Below are 15,378 nucleotides of genomic sequence, written 5' to 3'. Positions count from 1 at the left end.
CGACTTACCGACACAATACCGTCCAAAATCTGAATTCTCCCGCTCGGTATAATTTCGAGGTAAACAAACCGACGCCATGACGGTCCACCTGTCATGACACGCGCACGTGTAGTACCACCGGAAATGCACATTTTTGATTGCGCAGTACCACGCAAGCGCAGCCCGCCTTATAGCACAACTGAATAAGGTCGAGAATCGCGCGCGTGACGATTTTCGCGATTTATGGGACTGCGGTACCGAGATTAAAAATGCGGAAGTCGGACACTTCGTCGAGAGCCGTCGAAGCGACGCCAGCGAAGCGCCTTTTAGAGTTCGTGGTCGAGTGACCCCTCGCACTATAGAGGTAATTATCGTTCAATTTTGAATTCATTTCACTAAGACCATGTATTAGGGGTGGTTCGATCCAGTTTAGAGTCAATCCCGTTTGGATGAATTGATCCAGTACCGTATCGCAACTTTAGAGTACCGAAAATTTTTGAGTAAAGGAGTGCCGGAAGGACTTCGATTTAGCGCCAAGAACCCCCTTTTTCGCTGAAAGGGATCGTTCGCAGGGCGATTCGTAGCCAGATCGTTCGCAGGGCGATTCGTAGCCAGATCGTTCGCAGGGCGATTCGTAGCCAGATCGTTCGCAGGGCGATTCGTAGCCAGATCGTTCGCAGAGGCGACCATTTTGGAGAACATCGTTCGCAGAGGCGATCGTTTATTTTGAGCACCGTATCGCCAAGGTCACACCGCAAGTCAAAAGGACGCTATTCGAGGAGACAACAGACCCGTCATAAAGCTAAGTCGCCATATTTTTTTACCGCGGCATTGCAAAATTTAGGAACGCCTCGAATTTCTCGCTTCTCGCTTTCATAATTTTTGTATGTTCACTAAATTTTTTTGAAACTTTGCAAATGTTTAGAATTTTTTTGTAAGAACCTTTTCATTCAATCTCCAGTGTCAACTTAAAGAAATTTCAGTCAAATTTAACGTTTCGGAACTTCACCGATTTAAACTTTCCTATCAGGATCAATTTTAATTTTTTGTCAAGGTGACACCCCAATCTTGACCTTGGGTTTCATTAAGTTTACATTTAATAATTAGCTCGATCAGAAGGAAGTCTAAGTTCGGGAGGTTCCTCATCAGGAATCAAAACATCTTTTATTTCGTCGAAGAATATCATGTTTAGTTTAAGATTCGGTCACATGTGAAAGAAAAGCTTTTCTGGTTACGACCAAAGTAGATATTAAGGCCACCAAAAAGTACTGGTTCCGCATCTTTCAATTTTCATCTAGTAGTTACAAGCGAACCATTATCGCATTCGTGTGAACCAGTACCGAACCACCAAATACTGTTCTGTGGATAATTTTGCAGTAACCGAATAAACCAAAATTTGTTTAACGATCAGAAAGCGTTTGCTTTTACTTACCTTCGACGAGTAAGATCTGAGCACTTGTCCCGGCAGCTGGACAAGCAACAACCAGCTCAAGACAATAGCTGCCTGGCGCCCATTTTTTTAAAAATCCGAACCCACGCCCTCTGCCCCGAAAAACCCCCTGGGAGCCCGGAGCTGTCACTGGCCAACTTTTGGTCACACAAATTTTGACGCCCAGAACGTGGGGCTCGATTTTTTGGAGCAACCACAAATTTTCGTTTATCGTTCATCTTCATTGAGGCTCAGTCACTTTTTTCAATCGGAGCAAAGGGAGTTGGTAAAGGTTTATTGAAAGTTGAATTTTTTGATTGTGTGTTAATGAGAAGCGGAAATTTAGCGGCGAATTCATTGTTTGAGTAGCGGTCTTATCTTGTACCCTCGACGACAAAAACCTTTTCTCGGAATCGACTATCGTGTTGCGCGCTGTTTTTTGGTAGTGTTTTGACCGGCGTTTTTATTGCGTTACCGACCCGTGGAATCGCGGTGAGTCTTCGTCAAAATGGACGAACAATTCAAGGTCAAGCATTTACTAGCTGACGAGCTGACGTATGAATTGCGTATACGCGGCATCACGACTAGCCGAAACCAGGACGATAAGAGGAAACTGTTAGCGAGAGCTCTGTCCAAAGAACTAGGTCGACCGGACGAATACTTTCTGTCACTTCATGACGCAGAGTATGATCACGACACCGAGGTCCAGGCCATTGAGGACACCCTTGAGAGCATACGCACGATTTTGACAGAATTTGAAGGAACGACGGAAAGTTAGGGAGGACACACAAAATGACAGTCACAATCGACACGGGAGAAGCATTGCCGATCAAACAACGTCCGTATTGGTGGTCTCCGTACATGCTTGCGGAAGTCAACAAAGAAATTGACCGCATGCTCGAGAACAATGTCATATCGCCTTCTGACAGTCCGTGGTCTTCTCCAATTTTGTTAGTAAAGAAATCTTCCGGTGAATACCGACTTTGCTTTGACGGTCGCAGGCTCAATGCCGTGACAAAACGTGACAGTTACCCATTACCGCGTGTCGACAGGATTCTCAGTATGTTGCGAGGAGCAAAGTACATCAGTTCGATCGATCTCAAGAACGCTTTTTGGCAAATCCCGTTAGATTCAGAGTCTAGACCGAAGACAGCTTTTGCGATTCCCGGCAGAGGTCTTTTTCATTTTAACGTATTACCGTTCGGACTGACAAACGCAGCCCAGAGGCAGCAGTGTCTCATGGACAGAATTTTCGGACCTGAACTAGAACCTCACGTCTTTGTTTACCTGGACGATCTAATCATTATCGCCCCGACATTCGAGAAACACGTACAAGTTTTGAGGGAGGTGATACGACGTCTTCGAGACGCGAAACTCACCGTGAATGCGAAAAAGTGTCAACTTTTCCGCTCAAGTTTGAAATATTTGGGTTTCACTGTCGATGAACATGGTCTAGGTACCGATCCAGACAAAGTAGCGGCCATGGTGAGCTATCCAGTCCCGAAGACTAGTACCGAAATCAAACGTTTCGTAGGCATGTGTTCTTGGTATAGGCGTTTCATCCCTCATTTTTCGACCCTCATGTCCCCGATAAACGCGTTACTTACCGGAAAGCGAAAGCGACAGAAAACGGAGTGGACTCCTGAAGCTCAGGAAGCTTTTCAGAAAATCAAGGATGCACTTGTTTCAGCACCCGTATTGTCAAGTCCTGATTTCTCGAAACCTTTCGTGATCCAAACTGACGCTTCAAACACCGGTCTAGGAGCAGTTTTAACGCAAGATTTAGACGGAGATGAGAGAGTGATCGCGTACGCCAGCCGTTCGCTAACAAAAGCCGAGCGAAATTATAGCGTTACGGAACGAGAATGTTTAGCCGTTTTGTTCGCGTTGGAAAAGTTCAGACCTTACGTTGAGGGCACCCATTTCACGATCGTGACGGACCATTATTCATTGCTCTGGTTAAACCGAATGAAGGACCCAGCAGGCAAGTTAGCGCGATGGAGTGTCAAGCTCAATCAATTTTCATTCGATTTGGTCCATCGTAAGGGCAAGCTCAATGTAGTACCGGACGCACTATCGAGACTACCTGCAGAAATTGCTGCGGTAGACATTGACAGCTTTCTCGGCGTGAACTTGAATGATTTGGACGAGTCGTACACGCGACTTCGCGACAACATAATCGCCAATCCTCAAAGAAATCCCTCATGGAAAGTCGAGAACGGTTTCGTGTATCGATTCGTACCGAACAAAATTGTACTACCCGGCAACGTCCCGGAGTGGAAGCTTTTAGTACCGCGAAATCAAAGAACAAAAATTTTAGAATCATGTCATGATGCACCGACATCAGCTCATTTCGGGTACTACAAGACACTTTCAAGGTTATCCATCAATCACTTTTGGCCGAAAATGCGTCGTTCCGTCATTCGTTACGTTCGAAACTGCAAGGTTTGCAATGAGCAAAAAGCACCGAACACCGCTCGCGCAGGGCTTATGGGAAAAGAAAAAAAGGTTCAGTTTCCGTGGCAAATGATTTCCGTTGATTTGATTGGTCCATTACCGACGTCCACGAAAGGATATTCGTATCTCTTAGTGATCGTAGATTGGTTCACGAAGTACGTTGTACTATTTCCGTTACGAAAAGCTACGAGCTCAAAAGTTACAGAATGTATCGAGAACGGAATTTTTCTTGTGTATGGTGTACCGCAATTCATTTTGGTCGACAACGGCAAGCAGTTTGTCGGAAACGAGTTTGTAAAGACTTGCGAGAACTACAAAGTTCAAAAGATCTGGTTCACAGCCAAGTATCACCCTCAGAGCAACCCTGTGGAGCGATACAACCGCACAGTTGGCACTGCCATACGAAGTTACGTCAAAGGCGCTCACAAAAAGTGGGATGCCGAGGTGGCAAAGATCGGGTACGCGATTCGCACAGCGGTCAACGAAGTAACCGGATTCAGTCCAGCATTTCTCAATTTTGGTAGGGTAGTACCCTGTACCGGTGAATTTTACGGCAAAGTAGCGGAAAATCCGGAAACCTTGACGACAGCTGATCGCGAAGATCACGCGAAAAATTTAGAACACCTCAAGACCATCTTGCAGGATGTAACCCAGCACCTTCACAAAGCGCACGAACGCAACGAACGCTCGTACAATCTTCGGAAGCGCGACGCTGAATTTTTTGTAGGCGACAAAGTTTGGAAACGCAACAAAGTACTTTCCAGCGCTGCGAAAGACTTTGCGCAAAAATTAGCGCCACGCTACGTGCTGTGCACGATAACGAGAAAACTATCGAAACTCGCGTACGCTCTCGAAGATGAGAACCGCGCAGATCTAGGTGTTTGGCACATGAAAGATTTGAAAGAATTCAGAGGATCTCTGGCAGAAGCCGAAGAACCGTAGCGAGCTTTGCATTTCACTTTTTCGTACCGTTCAATTTTTCGATTAATTCTTTTGTCCTCCTTTGGAATGTTGACGACAGTAAAATTTTACCGTGGAGTTTGTTCAGGAAAAGTTTATTTAAGAACCCCAAATTATGACATTTAACCGGACTTGACTTACATCATACCGCAGTACTCAAGTACTAATTGACATTGAGATTCAGTTTTCAATCGTTTGATACGCGCAGATATCGACAAGCCATTTTCGTGGCGAAACCAAAACTTTTCCAGTGATCAAATTTTGACGTTTTTTTTTGTGAAGACTTCATCTTCGTTTTTTTGTAAAAAGTAAAAGGCAACTGAGTTACCTTTTCCTTTTTCTTTTTGAGGAGGGGGGTAGTGTAGCGTTACGAAACGCCACAATGGCGATTGGCCGGAGTAGGAGGCCACGAGGTCCTACTTATGCTCGCGGGGCTAATAGATCGCAGTTCGAAGACCCGGAACTAGCAGTTAACGCACGGCATTTGGCAGCGCGACGCGCCCACCCTGCCTTCAAGTTTTTTACGTCGCTCATTCCGGAAGCGGAAAGTTTCAATTTAGAGTCATTTGTGCCAGCCACCACGGGGGGGCTGGAAGAACACATGTTACCCCCGCAAATGTCAGGCTGAGGTGGCCTCACGCCTCTAGGTTGGCGAGCTGCAACCTATCTTTCAGAACCCCACTTTCACTTTCTCTTTCTCTTCACTTTCTCTTCTTCTCTTCTCAGCGATAGGTGACCGTACGGCAATGTTGGGTCCCTTTTCCTCTTTAGTAACTTGCCGGAAAGTCATCTCCTTCTTTTCAACCCCATCTTTCTTCCTGTCCTTTTTTTGACCTGCGAGTTACGGCAATTAACATCAGGATAGACGTGCACGACTTACCGACACAATACCGTCCAAAATCTGAATTCTCCCGCTCGGTATAATTTCGAGGTAAACAAACCGACGCCATGACGGTCCACCTGTCATGACACGCGCACGTGTAGTACCACCGGAAATGCACATTTTTGATTGCGCAGTACCACGCAAGCGCAGCCCGCCTTATAGCACAACTGAATAAGGTCGAGAATCGCGCGCGTGACGATTTTCGCGATTTATGGGACTGCGGTACCGAGATTAAAAATGCGGAAGTCGGACACTTCGTCGAGAGCCGTCGAAGCGACGCCAGCGAAGCGCCTTTTAGAGTTCGTGGTCGAGTGACCCCTCGCACTATAGAGGTAATTATCGTTCAATTTTGAATTCATTTCACTAAGACCATGTATTAGGGGTGGTTCGATCCAGTTTAGAGTCAATCCCGTTTGGATGAATTGATCCAGTACCGTATCGCAACTTTAGAGTACCGAAAATTTTTGAGTAAAGGAGTGCCGGAAGGACTTCGATTTAGCGCCAAGAACCCCCTTTTTCGCTGAAAGGGATCGTTCGCAGGGCGATTCGTAGCCAGATCGTTCGCAGGGCGATTCGTAGCCAGATCGTTCGCAGGGCGATTCGTAGCCAGATCGTTCGCAGGGCGATTCGTAGCCAGATCGTTCGCAGAGGCGACCATTTTGGAGAACATCGTTCGCAGAGGCGATCGTTTATTTTGAGCACCGTATCGCCAAGGTCACACCGCAAGTCAAAAGGACGCTATTCGAGGAGACAACAGACCCGTCATAAAGCTAAGTCGCCATATTTTTTTACCGCGGCATTGCAAAATTTAGGAACGCCTCGAATTTCTCGCTTCTCGCTTTCATAATTTTTGTATGTTCACTAAATTTTTTTGAAACTTTGCAAATGTTTAGAATTTTTTTGTAAGAACCTTTTCATTCAATCTCCAGTGTCAACTTAAAGAAATTTCAGTCAAATTTAACGTTTCGGAACTTCACCGATTTAAACTTTCCTATCAGGATCAATTTTAATTTTTTGTCAAGGTGACACCCCAATCTTGACCTTGGGTTTCATTAAGTTTACATTTAATAATTAGCTCGATCAGAAGGAAGTCTAAGTTCGGGAGGTTCCTCATCAGGAATCAAAACATCTTTTATTTCGTCGAAGAATATCATGTTTAGTTTAAGATTCGGTCACATGTGAAAGAAAAGCTTTTCTGGTTACGACCAAAGTAGATATTAAGGCCACCAAAAAGTACTGGTTCCGCATCTTTCAATTTTCATCTAGTAGTTACAAGCGAACCATTATCGCATTCGTGTGAACCAGTACCGAACCACCAAATACTGTTCTGTGGATAATTTTGCAGTAACCGAATAAACCAAAATTTGTTTAACGATCAGAAAGCGTTTGCTTTTACTTACCTTCGACGAGTAAGATCTGAGCACTTGTCCCGGCAGCTGGACAAGCAACAACCAGCTCAAGACAATAGCTGCCTGGCGCCCATTTTTTTAAAAATCCGAACCCACGCCCTCTGCCCCGAAAAACCCCCTGGGAGCCCGGAGCTGTCACTGGCCAACTTTTGGTCACAATGTATACATATACCTATCGGGGGTTCATTTAAATTTCTCGTCAAAGTTGGCGTTGAAGAATCGATTGTGAACGCACCACGGATTACGGATTAGGGATCACGTATCAACTGTTTAAATCTAACCTCACTTTTTGCGTTGTTTGTGTTTTTACTCTGGAGACTGACGAGTGGTGCTTTCACAATCGACTCTACAAGGCCAACTTTGAGGAGAAATTTAATAATGAATTTGCTTTATAAATGTTATAAGAAAACTAAAATTGTTTCAATAACTCATCGACATTTTGTCCTTCACTATTGGCTGTCTTATCAGCTTATCACACTTGGCATCAGTTTTCGTAACATACACATCAATCGTCTTTTAACGCAATTTTCTTACCATTGTAAGAAATTTCATTTCACAGTTCAAACACAAAAGATGTTCAAGAATTCCACAATTTATGTGCATTATATTGAAACATATTCACTGTATAAGTTTGTTTCGGGGTTTTGTTCGTTTCTCCCAATTTGACACCTGACTAAAAGAGGAATATTTCCAAGTCATCCTCTCTTGCATTTTTCCCAAATCATAACTTATGTCATAACAAATTTTAACTATATTCATCGATTTAAAGGAATTCTGATATTTGCCAGAGATAAAGTTGGTTCATTCACCCCCACAGCGCATATTTAAATGAGATTTCAGAGATAATTAATTATGTGAAGTCCGTTGAAGGCACGAGCTACGGTTGACTTTTTGTGTTGCGATATATTTATTCAAGACTTGTGCTAAGCACAGTTATTTAATTGTTGAATGCTCCGAGCGCAATAAAGCACAACTTGGTGGTGTCACGAATTTATTTATGAACACTTGAATTTAACCTGCAAGTCATCTTCGAACAAACTCAGAAATGTTGCAGTATTTATTTACACCTGCTCCGACACTCCAATAACTTTTCAAGAAATTGAAGAAAATGAAAAATAAAAAATAGCAAGTAGCTTGTGCAAATTACATACAAATCCAAAGATTTTCCATTGTTATTCGATTTTACATTTTGATACCTACACATATCGGGTGTTCATTTAAATTTATCCTCAAAGTAGGCGTTGAAGAGTCGATTGTGAACGCACCACGGATTACAGATCATGGATTAGCTGTTTAAATCTAACCTCACTTTTTGCGTTGTTTGTGTTATTACCAGTCTGCAGACTAACGAGTTCACAATCGACTCTTCAACGTCAACTTTAAGGATAAATTTAAATTAACAACTGATATAACAAATATGTACTCGTACAAAATTAAGAAGGAAAAATTTTTCAATTTTCACCTGTGTGAACCGATTTTGATAAACGTCACAACTTGACAAAACGAAACGTCAAGCTAATTTTAAAGGTTTTAAGGGATGTGGAGCCTTTAAGGGGCTCGTCGAACAAAAAAACGTTGTATTCAATTCGTTCGTGTGTAAATTGGGCCTTTTTTGGCACTTGTTAAATAAACCACTATTAGTTAACTTATAGACAACAAGTAAAGTTTCTCGTACGAAACGTTAAGGTGTGTTTAAAGATATTTTGTTAAGATAACGATAACCTTAAACTATGATCTTTCACATTATTAATAGTAGACTTATAGGGTGTTATTCAAATGCATGTATGTAATATGTATCAAGAAATTGTGGGTCTTTGCAGAATGCAGATCCTAAGAAGTCCAGTACACTCGTTTTCAGTTAATTCACTTTTCACACTGCTACAAAAAAATACACAGATGTCATTAATTTATTTTTTTTAATCACCTTAACTCAGTAGTATACTGGATATTTTGATCAAATTTTATTTCGAAAATGAAATATTTTTGTTAAGAGTTTTTTTTTTTTGCTTATAACTTCTCATCATGAACAATAAATTGCCGTTCTTCTTTTGTACGTGTAAGTATTTTAAAAGCAGCTGTACAGCTATAGGTATATTAAAAAACAAGCGAAAATCTCTTTAAACATGTAAATAGATTATAAAGATTGTCAAAGAAAAAACTTGACTATTGATTAACGAAACACAAAAACTCATCCATAAAAAATATATTTGAAAACGGAAAGGTCGATATAAAATTTATAGTTTGCACAAAATACAACTGCATAGTTCTGTAGAAATTCAGAAGTCTTTAAAAAAGTAAAGTCAATATTTTTTCTACAGAGCATTATAAATGGTAGCGAGAAGTTGTCAAATACCTGGTCCCCAATGACGTCGTCATGACTCATGAATTTAGCCTTCCTCTGATAAATCACGACTACATTTTATGGTATAACCCTTGACCTATGATATCTCTATTGATCAAATGACAGCCGACCTAACACATTCACAGATTTGATTATTAATATATACAAGATGAGAGCAGCACTTTTGAAGATGAATTATTATGAAGTTATATGTGTCAAATATGCTTAGTGGTAGTTTTGTTTCGTTCTAATTTTGAGAAAATTAAAATACTAAAATTACTGCAATCAATTCTACATTATCAACCTTAAAGCCGTCAATTATTTCAAGTCGTTCGATTCGTGAAACCTAAAATGACATCTAAACGAAAACTCCTAACAAACCGGTATAAAATATCAATCAATAAGAAAGCACCCTAAACAGACTGTCATCCAGCGTGACGGCATCCGAGTACGACCGAGATTTGTTAAAATAATTTCACGGTGGCCGTAGATATTCCCAAAAGACCCGGTTTTCTGATATTAAATTATTTGACAGATGGTAAAAAGTAATTGCGAACTGAAGTTAAATTCCACCCTTAAGCTCCCATGGGTCGTGTTGTAATTTGTTAGTTCTGCAACGTACAGACAGCTATTATCAGTCGAATCGCTAATGGATGTGGTTATGGTATTGAAAACAGCGTTTGTATGTGGTGAAAGTAATTTTATACCGGAGTCCCTTGAGAACGGGGCATTTACCCTCTTTTACGGTATATTACAACGTGATTAAATATCCATTTGGGGTGTCTTTTGCTTTAATCTGCCGATTCCCAACGAATTAATTATTTCTGAAATCGTAATTAAAAAATTCTTGAAAGCATGCATTGTAAAGGAACGTCAACCTCATTTGCTTGTTTCAGATGCTTTAGATGTGTTTTCACGTTGTTGCTGATTTGGTTTTTAAAACATTACTATATTTTATACACATACATTGGTTTTCTGTTTGCATATTTTACCACAGCCTGGAAACACTTTAATCGTTGAATCACACTGTGATTATCTTAAACTGTACCAAATTACTAGAATATCTTGTATAAACTTTGAGTAGTAAACTCATAGAGTACCTAATACAGTATATTTAAAGACTTTAGTTCTGCAATTGAGACTAATTTGCTATCTTTAGATGTGCAAGCTGTTGATATTATTTATTTAATAAACGAATGTATCACGATTAATATAAATATTAATTTATTATACCTAGATAGATGCAAAAAGTACTAACAATAATAATTAACACAGCATTCACAATTTACTATCAGATTAATTACATAAAGTTAAAATGTATGTTATTGTTTTAATAGTAAGAGTGAAAGTGTTTCTCGTAGTAAACTAAAAAACTTTGAGAGAAACAGTTATCAATATTGAAATATGTAATTTCAAAATCTTAGAAATCTTGTAAAAATAATACTAAATGTTCCAGATTTTTCTTTTAGAAATATCACTCAATGGAGAAAAAAGGGAAATTAGATTATAAAAATAAATAACTAAATAAATTATTTAATAAAGTAATAACATAGAGTTTATCAATTAGAATGAAGAAAAAATCCGTAACTGGTCAATGTTGATATCGAAGGGGATTCGTAATAGTGGTAAATTCAGCAATGTAACTTCATCCTCCTGGCCACCCTCTTGAGTATCATTCTAGGGAACAGGGATTGATTGATATATCATTTTAAAAGCATTTTACATTTTCTTTACAATAATATGAAAAATAATAATTATAGTATGTAGTTTATTTGATGAGTTCTTGTGTAAATTGGGGTTTTTTGGCACGAGTGCCAAAAAAGCCCAATGGACACACGAACGAGTTGAATACAACGTTTTTTTGTTCGACGAAGCCCTTAAAGGCTCCAAATAGCTTAAAATTTTTAAAATTAGCTTGACGTTTCGTTTTGACACATGGTGACATTTATCAAAATCCTGTCACATAGGAGAAAATTCTCAAATTCTGACAGTGTCAAACAAAAAAGTATACTTAATATCATTAGAAAAACTGCACTGGAAGCACTGGTAAAATTATTTTCAAATAATTTAAATTCTCTTTTTCAACCGAAGCAGCCGACCATTGTAATAACGAGGTTTACCACGGTTTATAAGGAAAACTGTGAATTATTTAAAGAAAAAAAAACTGTGAAGGAAAAGTCGGTAACAGAAGACCAAACAAAAGAACATGGGACAGAAATTATGGAAGCAACTCCATCCACATCCATTCGAAGGCTTAGTATCATTATGCAAATAAAGAAATAAGTTAATACATTTAGGCCCGGTTGTACAGGATCATTATAAATGATTGTTCCATCGCAGTTGGTGTTGAAAACCCACACAAATTTTGGATGTGCCGCAGCCTCGCAACGTTAGCCAAACTAGTAAACTTGATTTCCACTACCGTCAGGAGTGCCACCTATCGGCGATACTAGTCTCACTCATTTTATAAGGCTTGCGGCACATTAAACGCTGTCACCAACGGCAACTGCGATGAGACAATCATTTATAATGACCCTGTATAAAGCGATATCAAGTTCGTTGCTAAAGTTAACATAATGAGAAGCGATCTGATAGGGGGATATTTTAACATTGGATTTGAATCAGTCAATCAAATGGGCGGATTTGAGACTTGACGCGTTGTTAGCTGACATGATGTTAACTAAGCTTTATACAACCGGACCATGTAAATTCATTTTCGTAATGACAAACTAGAGTTACTAAATTTAGTAACTTTCAAAAAGTTAGGTTATGTATCACGTTATTTGCTTCTACAATTTTGTATTTTTTCATTACGTTTCCATTATCTCCATGGCTCATTTCTTTTATTTTGTTGAAAGCTTTTAAAATGTGCTGCTTCGTCTGCTTGCTTATTGATGCTCTACTCCGTATTTTTTCTATGTAGGGAATTTTGCGGTAGTTGGTGACATTTTTATATTGCATAATTTTAGCCGGCTGTGAAAAAAAGTAATTTAAAACGTCAGATTTTTTTTATTTTCGCATTTGATGTTTGAAAATGAATGCTGAAGAAAGTTTATCACTAACGCCGCCGCAAATTAGGCAAACTGCACAAAGACGTTAGAAAATTTACTGCCGGAGAAGTCCAAATCCCAGAATGAAAATTAAACGTTTTGTTCATTGTTATTTATTAATTTGCTTTGTTCTCTGCGTTATTTATTTTTTGACGTCTGTCAGTTGACAGTTCATGCTACCAACATCAATACAGTAAATTTTACTAGTCTATTCTAACACGCGCTAACGACCTATTAAAGCACTCAAATAACGTCATTTGGATGCTAGAATAGACTTATTCTAAACGCAAAATAGACAAATAAACTTATTGCACCCAAAGATTAAAGAATTTCGTCTGTACACTATTAACCTATTGTTGTATGTAATATTATACGTTTGGACTGTACTCTATCAATGACACAGATAATTTAAAATTTTCCTGTAAATAAAAGAAAAATGAAACACATTTTTTATATTTAGGAAATGAGTTCTCTTTTAAATAAAGTTATAAATAAATGTCATTTTGACGTTTTTCTAATTTATTTTAACATAAATAAATTAATCAACACAAAGTAATAATTTAAAAAGTTGTGTCTTTTGAGACAAAACGTAGTGTGTTGAAGTGCTACACACATTTTAAACGAGATAGGACCGATCTAAGTAACGATGCGATTATTATTAACAGATTGATGGATGAAGACGTATTTGGCACATTCGCGCAAATGAAGCACTCGTTCCTTCGTCGCTTGTGCTTCAAATAATGCGCTCATGTACGAAAAATGGCTTCTTGCACTCAGTTCGTAAATATCTATTATCTACAACACTGCGTAAAATACTGAGTTTTAGTAGTTTTACACACACTTTGAACATGCATGAGCTTTACAGCATACACAATTTAAAACAAATCAATCAGAATTTTCTTCGAATTAATTTGCTGTTGCAGTACATATTTGCTTCCTCCGAAATATTAGGAAGTGTACAATTCATATCGGCTTCTTCACTCTGATCCATTATTTTAATGTATTCTTCGAAAAATCACTACCAGACACAAATCAGAATGTATTATTCACTCACCCTGATGCGATGTTACAGAAGTGAACATTGTTCTTTTGCAAAACGATACAAATGAACAAGAGCGACTATAGCGACTTCCATGTTTATTTTTTAAATGCCACATTCGCTAAAATCTTAATATTTTTGTTGTTGATAGAACGTTTTCTTAAAATTCGTAGTTTTAGAAGCACTCGTTCCGTTTGTGCTTTAAACAAACCACTCGCTTTAAAACGTACATACATTACACACATGTTACATAAATAACTGTTATAATAATATCGGGTGTTCATTTAATATTCTGGTAGCATTACCTATGGAAATATTTTGTTTCTGTGAAGGCATGTCGTCGTTTGAACTTCCCGTTAGTAAAATTAGAGTAGAACTGTCAATTTTGACATTTGGGTTCAGACAAGTTTAGATTGAAAGTTATTTTCGCAATCGCAATGGTTTGAAAGTGAATGGTTAATGGATCTACTCCGTACAAAACTGCTTAGGCGAGTTTATCGCCGAATTTCCCAATGTTATTGTTGACGGAGGGAGGCGTTTACCGAAGAAAAACCACAGGTCCGCCGCTAAAACGCACTGCTGCAATTAGTGCAGTTATTGAAACTGCAAGAGAAATAATGCAAAATGTTCCCCACACTTCAGTGCGTCAGTTATCGCAACGCAACAGGCTGAACTTTATGTAGGAAAGCAGGAACGTGCCACAAATTGTTTCGAAAAGAAGAAGGTAGACATTTCCAGCACCTCATTTAATAAATTGATTAATTTGTGCGTGAATTCTAATTGTGTTACTTTTTTTTATCATAATTCGTGTCATGCTGTTATTTTTTAGTGAGGTTATGTCCTATTTTAACGCTGCGACATCCGTTTTTCAAAACAAAAGATTTCCATAGGTGATGCTGCCAGAATATTAAATGAACACCCTTTATTATAAGATTGTTTTAACAATAGGTAATTGTTAATAATAAAGAGTAGCATCACCTATTAATTATTAATAACATTTAATTCAATTTATTAAAGGATACACAACCACATTACATTTATAAACCAGAAAGTTGTTTAGAAAATGACAATTACAAATTATATTTTGATCGGACAGTTTTTAACTGACATTCACATTCAGCATAACAGACCAGACATTATTATTTTAAATAAACAACAAAAGCAAGCATATCTTTTAGATATAGCTGTTCCAAATTCACACAATATAACACAGATATATAATACAAAAATTAATAAATATTTAGAACTCTCCGTTGCTATGAGAAATCTTTGGTGTTTAGAAAAAATTTCGATTTTACCATTTATAATTTCAGCAACAGGAATAGTACCCCAATCTCTTTTTAAAAATTTAAAAATTTTGGACTTAGAGAACACATTGGTGGTTGAAATTCAAAAAGGTATATTATTATACTCATGTCACATCGTGAGGAAATTCCTTAACATTGACACAGAACATAAAACACAAAAAAGTCAAAATGCGGAGGCGAGACGCCGGTAATTATGTTGATAAGCACTGCACTATTACTTGATAGTATTATCCGTAATAGTGTATGTAGTCCGGCAAAATTGCCGTGCCGCCGGGTGGAGGTGGGATACGAGACATTAATTTTGTGACAAAATCCAAGCCGAAAATATTAGAGACCATTATTGGCCATTGTGTCCATTTAATGTGTCCATGTAAAGTTATCTCATATGTTGTCTAAATTTAGACAATTAACGACTGTTTTTAACTGAAAGAAATACATCTAGGTACCTATTATAATGAAATACATATTAACATATTCATAATATATCTTCATTTCATAAGCAAAAATTTCTTCTTAATGGAATG

At 38.6% G+C, this 15,378-nt stretch overlaps 1 long non-coding RNA gene across 1 annotated transcript; it reads left to right on the top strand.

Annotated features, from left to right (window-relative positions):
- Nucleotides 1-219: 219 nt before the first annotated feature.
- On the top strand, nucleotides 220-1,393 carry LOC138125051 (uncharacterized). Its single transcript, XR_011157331.1, has 2 exons — nucleotides 220-343; nucleotides 392-1,393. It is a non-coding gene; the product is annotated as an uncharacterized lncRNA (long non-coding RNA).
- The last annotated feature ends 13,985 nt before the right edge of the window (nucleotides 1,394-15,378 follow it).

The sequence above is a fragment of the Tenebrio molitor genome, chromosome 1 (assembly GCF_963966145.1).
Source record: "Tenebrio molitor chromosome 1, icTenMoli1.1, whole genome shotgun sequence".
Lineage (NCBI taxonomy): Eukaryota > Metazoa > Arthropoda > Insecta > Coleoptera > Tenebrionidae > Tenebrio > Tenebrio molitor.
Note: the sequence above shows the minus strand (reverse complement) of the source record. Positions and strands in the feature narration are given on the sequence as shown.